The sequence below is a fragment of the Papio anubis genome, chromosome 12 (assembly GCF_008728515.1).
Source record: "Papio anubis isolate 15944 chromosome 12, Panubis1.0, whole genome shotgun sequence".
Classification (NCBI taxonomy): Eukaryota; Metazoa; Chordata; class Mammalia; order Primates; family Cercopithecidae; genus Papio; species Papio anubis.
In genome coordinates, this window is record NC_044987.1 from 26,186,491 (window position 1) to 26,194,755 (window position 8,265).

Below are 8,265 nucleotides of genomic sequence, written 5' to 3' on the forward strand. Positions count from 1 at the left end.
TAGTGTGTTGAAATTGCTCATGAGAAAAGCATCCATCAGCATTCGTGCAAAGGCTACATGTCATGACTATTAGGAGTAATTTCAAAAGCATATTACTATATATTCTGCATTCATCCTTTCTCTGGTCATCTTTCAGGCTCAGGCCCAGCTTTCTGAAATTACATAAGTTTTGACTTTATTATTATTTATTTTGCTGCTTCCTTTAAACAATGGACTCATTGTGTAGTTTTTTTCTTTTTATAAATGTTATCATTTTGTCATACTTTTGTCTTTTTTCGTAAATTTGTATCTACATTGTTGAATTCATGATACATATAGTTTCCTAATGCTTTTTTTTTTGAGAGAGGGCCTCACTCTGTTGCCCAGGCTGAAGTACAGTGGCAAAATCATGGCTCACTGCAGCCTCGACCTCCCAGGCTCAAGTGATCCTCCTACCTCAGCCTCCCGAGTAGCTGGGACTACAAGCATATTCCATCGTACCCAGTATTTTTGTTTTTTGTTTTTTTGTCTTTCGGAGAGATGGTGTCTCACTATGTTGCCCAGGCTAATCTCAAACTCTTGGACTCAAGCAGCCCTCCTGTCTCAGCCTCCCAAGTGTTGGAATTACAGGCATGTGAGCCACCTCATCCAGCTGCTACTTTTACTTCCAATAATATAAAGCTTTTTCCTTTTTTCAGCTATTACAAACAAAAACAGCAGTGAGCATTTTTGTAAATAAACATTTGTTTATGTTAACTATTTCCTTAGAAATTTTAGAGAGTAGAATTACCAAATCAAGAAGTTAGTGTACCTTTTTTTAAGGATCTCAGTATATTTTGCCATATGCTGCTATTAAACTTGCATCAATTTACATTTCTACCAGCAAATTGTCATTTTTTTGCATAGCATATGCTTATCCATTTCCAGAGGCATATTCAACTATATCATCACCTGTTTCTAGGTTTGTATTTCCTGATTTGGTAAAATTAGGAGTTAGCTCCTAATCTATTTGTTACTTGTTTTGGTACCTGATAGGAAAAAAGGGTCAATGTACATTTTTTCCCTAAATATTTAACTGCTTGATTATTTGTTCACTTGACAATTTAACCACTGCACAGTTTGTTCAGATAAGCTTTCCTTTCCCCTGCTCATTTATTTAAGATGTCTGTCTTATCCTACACTGATTAACAATCTCTTATTCACAATTCTAAAACCCAAAAGGTTCTGGCAACCAGTTTTTTTCCCCTAGATTTAACATCAGAACTCATTCTGTGGCAAACCTGACCTGAAATGACACTAGGCCACTTAACAGTCTTTATCTCATTTATAGTAATGTTGATTAGTCTGCTGTTCCAGACTCAACTGGGGGGGCATATGGTACATACATTTAGTTTTTAGAAATCCAGAATATTCTGGTTTATGAACCCCAGCTAACCCCAAAGGTGTATGATCAAAGATTTTGGACTTGTATTAAATGTATACACACATATACACACTATATGGTATGTGTATAGTCTATTCTGTGCCACTGATTAAATCATAACTTTTGTGTCCACTGTTACTGTTTTTGTTTTTTCAAGTACTCACCCTTTTATGCTTCCTGATGAACTTTAGAATTACTTGTATTATTTCAAATTAAATTTCTATTGGAATATTTGAACTACATTAATGTCATAAGCTAATTCATAAAGAAGCAAAGGGTAAAGATCATATGGTATGTATCAAAGTGTTGTACAGTTACCCCTATCAGAAATATCTTGCTAAACTGGGTGTTTTTGTTTGTTACTATTTTTAGAAAGCTCTTCTTTTCATAGTTTTAACTGGTTATTGCTGTTATGTAGGGATGGTCCTGCTTTATTAATATAAAATTTTTATGGAGACATATAAAGAGAAAAGTGCACCACTATAAATTCATGCCCTTCAGTGAATTTTCTTTAAGTAAATACATCCACATAATCACTATGAACATTACCAGTACCCTAGAATAGTCATTATTGTGACTTCTAGCACCAGAGATTAATTTAGCTTTGTTTTCCTTAACGATATCAATGGATACATGGAATATATAATCTGTGAGAAACACTCATGTTTTGTATAATTCAGCTCAGTCGTCCTCAATGCTGTGTATATATTCATTGTATTACGGTTAATCTATTTTATAGATGGAAAAAGTTTATTATGAACAGACTGCTGTGAATGTTCTTGCACATTTTTTTGTGAATGCATTACACTTCTCAGTTGGATAGATACTTAGGAATAGGGTTGCTGGAACACAGCTGCATATATTCAGACATGCAGATTTTTTCATTTTCCATAATGGTTATAACAATTTATGCTATACTCACAGTATAGTAAGTTCTCGATACTCCGTGTTATTTCCAATGTTAGAGATTTTCATTTTAGCGGTGTGTATTGGTATGTGTTGTAGTTTTAATTTGGTGTTGGTTTTTTGGGGTTTTATTTTTTTTTTAATGAAGTTGAACACCTTTTCAGATACTATTTGGGCATCTTTTGTGGACAGTACAAGGTTTTTGCTCATTTTAGTATTGGGTTGTCTGCCTTTTTCTTACTGATTTTTAGTTGTTCTTTCTGTATTCTGGATACAGGTCCTTTTTCGGATGGATATTAGGTATCTGAGTATTTTCCCTTGTTATTCTTCTAAAAGCTTTATGGTTCAACCTATTTCATTTTGATTTGACCGTCTATCTGGAATTGATTTTCCACATTGATGTACAATTAACCCACACTATTTATTACCAAAGATTATCCTTTCCCAACTACATTGCACACTTTTCTCATAAGCTGGGAAATGTGTAGGTTTGTTTCTGGACTGTATTCTGTTCCATTGGTCTGCTTTAAGATGTGCTAATAACACACTGTCTTAATTACTGTAGGAAATCTTTTTTTTTTTTTTTTGAGACACAGTCTGACTCTGTCGCCCAGGCTGGAGGGCATCGGTGTGATCTCTGGTGACTGTAACCTCCACCTCCCAGGTTCAAGCAATTCTCCTTCCTGAGCCTCCCGAGTAGCTGGGATTACAGTTGTGCTCCACCACACTCAGTTAATTTTTGTATTTTTAGTAGAGACAGGGTTTCACCATGTTGTCCAGGCTGGTCTTGAACTCCTGACCTCAGATGATCCACCCATCTCAGCCTCCCCAGGTGCTGGGATTACAGGCGTGAGCCACCATGCCAGGCCCAAAATCTTTTATATTTTAATTGCTATTTATTTTCTATACTGAGTGAAGTCTGTTAGTACTAATGGATTTACCAGTGCTACTTTTTAATTTACGAAGTATTATCTAAATAATTATTTTCCAATTTTATTTATTTTTACTACACTGATATTTGCACTTCCAGTGCAACTAATAATGATCAAAGTCTGCTTCATGGTCTTGTTCCTCATTTTAATGGCAATGTTAAGTATGTTTGCTTTTGTTAAGTATGTTTGCTTTTGTTTGTAGAATTTTACGTCAGAAGTACCTGTTCAACTTAATTGCCATGTTTAAGCATCAATTAAAATATTTTCATTGAACTCATGAATTTATTTTTATATTAGTGATTATTGTAAGTAAATTTGTTTTGTGAACATTTTATTTAAATGTTTTTGGTTTTTGTTTTTGAGACAAGGTCTTGCTATATTGCCCGGCTAGAGTGCAGTGGCTGTTCATGGGCGCAGTCATAGCCCACTATAGCCTTGAACTACTGGGCTCAAAGGATCCTCCTGCCTCAACTTCCTGAGTAGCTGGGACTAACAGGTGCACACCAACACACCCAGTGAAAAGTTTACTTTTAATGAGATTGGTTTCAAACTTATGCCAGTTTTTAAAATGAATTTTAAACCTTTCCTTCTTTTTCTAGTTTATTTGAATATTGGGGATAATAAATAGTACCAGTGCTAAAATATGAAGTTTAAATTTTACATATATGTAAAAACACTTAGATTAATGCCTGGAACATAATAAGCACTTTAAGAACTAGTTGCTATTATAGCTGATGCTGTTTTTTATTTCTTTTTTCTGCAACAGTTTATTTAGAATGGGAAATAACTGTTCCTTGAGACTAAATCACTACTAAATTATCTAGGCCTGGAGGCTTTTGCCTAAACAGTTTTCCATTTTTTTTTTTTCCTCCTAAATTTCTTCCTGGCTGATTTATTATCTATTGAGGCTTTGAGCTTTTTTTTCCTGAGTCAAATATCACATTTTTTTCTAAATTTTGCTTTTGTTCTCTTTTAAATTAGATGCGATTTTTTTTTTCTGTCAAAAACACTTCTTAGATTCAACAGTTATATAGGAGTCTACTTTATTCTTTGTGCTTCCTACTTTCTCAGGGTCCTTTTTGCATGTTTATTTAACTTAAATTGAATAAACAGTTATCTGATTTTTTTTTCCCCCCTTAAACCATGTAAGCATTTAAGGCTATGAATTTGCCTCTGATTTCAGCTTTCAGCAAAATTTGGAAGATGGGGTAAGTACTTTAATATTCATACATAATTATTTGTTAATAATGTAATAAATGATACCAGGCTCTTTTTTGCCTAAAATTTTTTTTATTGTGGTCAGGATAAGTTGCAGGTTTTATAAATGTTGCATGGGTGCTTAGAAACAGGTATTCTTGGCTGAGCATGGTGGCTCACACCTGTAATCCCAGCACTTTGGGAGGCCAAGGCAAGCAGATCACTTGAACCCAGGAGTTCAAGACCAGCCTAGGCAACATGATGAAACCCCATCTCTACAAAAAATTAGCTGGGCGTGGTAGTGCGCACCTGTGGTCCTAGCTACCAGGGAGGCTGAGGTGGGTGTATCACTTGAGCCCAGGAAGTCAAGGCTGCAGTGAGATGAGACCATGCCACTGCACTACAACCTGGGCAACAGAGCGAGACCCAATCTCAAAAAAAAAGTTTTGAAAAAGAGAAATAGGTATTGTTTATAAAGGTAAAATTTGATATTTATTCAGTCTTATACTATTTGAATCCTGTCTTTCATACTTTTTTCACAAATGTTTAATCCATGAAACATTATTATCTTGATCATAGCTTTGGCTTTGTTTTCTGCATGGTCTATAGCCATCATAAAAAGTAGTTCTTTCCCGATTTTAACAGTTTCTGCCTTCTCATAATTTATGATACATGCCAACCCTTTTTACCTTTTTGTTTGTTTGTTTGTTTTTGAGACAGAGTTTCGCTCTTGTTGTCCAGGCTGGAGTGCAGTGGCGTGATCTCAGCTCACTGCAACCTCCACTTCCCTGGCCCAAATGATTCTCCTGCCTCAGCCTCCCATGTAGCTGGGATTACAGGTATGTGCACCACGCCTGGCTAATTTTGTATTTTTAGTAGAGATGGGGTTTCTCCATGTTTGCCAGGCTGGTCTTCAAACTCCTGACCTCAGGTGATCCACCCACCTCGACCTCCCAAAGTGCTGGGATTACAGGCGTGAGCCACCACACCCAGCCTCTTTTTACTTTATAATTGGATTTTTAAGCTTTTGTCTTACAGTAACTTAAGATGTGGAAATGTAACAGTAACAGTCCATTGCCCATTGTGCGTGACAAGTCAGTGTGCAAGACCCTGGGCTGCAGCAAAGAAAGATGTTTAATTGCAGGGCCACCGAATGAGGAGACTAGAGGAAACTTCAGATCTGTCTCCCTGAGGCTTTAGGAAGTGGGCCAAGGTACAGCCTGTTTATTGCCTAGTTATAACTATATTTCTGTCCAGGACACAGCATGCAATTCTTTTTTTTTTTTGAGACGGAGTCTTGCTCTGTCACCCAGGCTGGAGTGCAGTGGCCGGATCTCAGCTCACTGCAAGCTCCGCCTCCCGGGTTCATGCCATTCTCCTGCCTCAGCCTCCCGAGTAGCTGGGACTACAGGCACCCGCCACCTCGCCCGGCTAGTTTTTTTTTTGTAATTTTTAGTAGAGATGGGGTTTCACCGTGTTAGCCAGGATGGTCTTGATCTCCTGACCTCGTGATCCGCCCGTCTCGGCCTCCCAAAGTGCTGGGATTACAGGCTTGAGCCACCGCGCCCGGCCCAGCATGCAATTCTTATAAGTCCTGTGAGGGCAGTCTCAGAACTTGTCCTACTGGCATTTACCTTTATTTAGCAGATAAAGATACATGTTACCGATATTTCACCATGTGAACCAAGGGGAACCAGGAGCTAGGTAAAATACGAGAAAAAAAGGAAAATACAAGGAAAAAAGGAAACTTAACACGTTTTAGAATACTTCACTGAAGGTAAGCAGTGCCTCCAAAGGTCAGTGATCTGGAAAACATTTGAAAAGTGCTCTTGACAATTCTGGGGAAAAAATGGAAAGGAAGAGAGAAAACATAGAGAACCAGAAAGTAAATGGTATTTCTTTTCTTTTCTTTGTTTAAGAGACAAGGTCTCCCTCTGTTCCCCAGGCTGGAGTACAGTGGCAAGATAATTTCACTGTAACCTTGAAGATCCCCCTTGTCCCTCTGAAGTTTTGCTGGAAAATAAAATTGTTTGCAAAAGGCAGATTAATTGGAGAAAAGGAATATACATTTATTTAATGTGTATACATGGGGGCCTTCAAAGACCTGACCCCGCCCCCAGTGGGGTGTAGAAACTTTTTTTTTTTTTTTTTTTTTTTTTTTGAGATGAAGTCTTGCTCTGTCGCCCAGGCTGGAGTGCAATGGTGTGATCTTGGCTCACTGCAACCTCCGCCTCCTTGGTTGAAGCGATTCTTCTACCTCAGCCTCCCGAGTTGCTGGGACTACAGGCATGCGCCACCACGACCGGCTAATTTTTGTATTTGCAGTAGAGACGGGGTTTCACCATGTTGGCCAGACTGCTGTCGAACTTCTTACCTCAGGTGATCCGCCCATCTCAGCCTCTCAAAAGTGCTGGGATTACAGAAATGAGTCACTGTGGCTGGCTGGGTGTAGGAACTTTATACCATCTTCAGGTTACAGAAGTAATGTGAGCTCCCAGCATGGCCAAAAACATGTTCTTTTGGTAAATCAGGTTTTAGTGGCAAGACAGCTTAAGGGGAGGGAAAGGGGACCTGACTAGGAAAGGTGGTCTTGTTAGTAGCTTTCTCAGAGAATGGATGTTAAATGTTTAAGACCTTTAAAGGTGTCAGACAGGCTCTCATTTACCCTTTTCTAGATTCCAGACAAGGGAAGTCCTGGCTGCATTAATGGAGATTCTCCATAGATGCAAATTTCTTCCACAAAAGAAAGCTTTGCAGCACCACTTCTGTTTGCTGGCCCTCTGACAGCCATCTCAAAATATGTCAAATAAATATAATTTGAGGTAAAATATTTTTATTTCCTTCAACCACTACCTCTCCTTCTTCCCCAGCCAGTCCTTAAGCAGTCATTTAAAAAACGAAAAACTTTCACCTAACTGAATTCTTAATTCTTCATTCCATGGGCTTGCCTAAACCTTTGTCATTTTTGGAGGAAACATCAGAGTACCTTATTTTCTAAACTCTTCTGTGTTTGAGACACACCTTTTAGTATCTTATTTTGTTTCATTAAAAACAGATGTTCTGTCACTTGTTTTCTTGGATTGAATGTAATAGAAATAAGAACTACGGCTACCTATTTTTCTAACTAGATATTAGAGGAATTTAATACATTTTCTCCAGAATGTCTTAGTATGATTTTCTGCTAATTAATTTTGCCAATAAAATATGCTCTATAGGGCCGGGCGTGGTGGCTCATGCCTGTAATCCCAGCACTTTGGGAGGCCGAGGCAGAAGGGTCACCTGAAGTCAGGAGTTCGAGACCAGCCTGGCCTACGTGGCAAAATTCTTGTCTCTATTGAAAATAAAAATATTAGCTAGGTGTGGTGGTGTATGCTTGTATACTCAGGAGGCTGAGGCACGAGAATCACTTGAACCCGGGGAATGGAGGTTGCAGTGAGCCAAGATCGTGCCACTGCATTCCAGCCTGAGCTACAGAGCGAAACTCTGTCTCAGAAAAAAAAAAGAAATACGCTCTTTAAAATCTTCCCCCTTAGGACTTAAAAATCTGAGTTTTTCTATTATCTTTATGTTTTCTGTTATGTTAGATTATTGCTTCAGAGTACCTTTTTTTTTTTTTTTTTTTTTTTTTTTAAAGAAACACCATTTAAGCTGGGCATGGTAGCATGTGCCTATAGTCCTAACTACTTAGGAGGCTGAGGCAGGCAGATCACTTGAGAACCCAGGAGTTCAAGATTACAGTGAGCTATGGTCATGCCACTGCACTCCAGCCTAAGTGACACAGCAATACCTTATCTCTTACAAACAAACAAAAAAATCTTACTTGTTGGT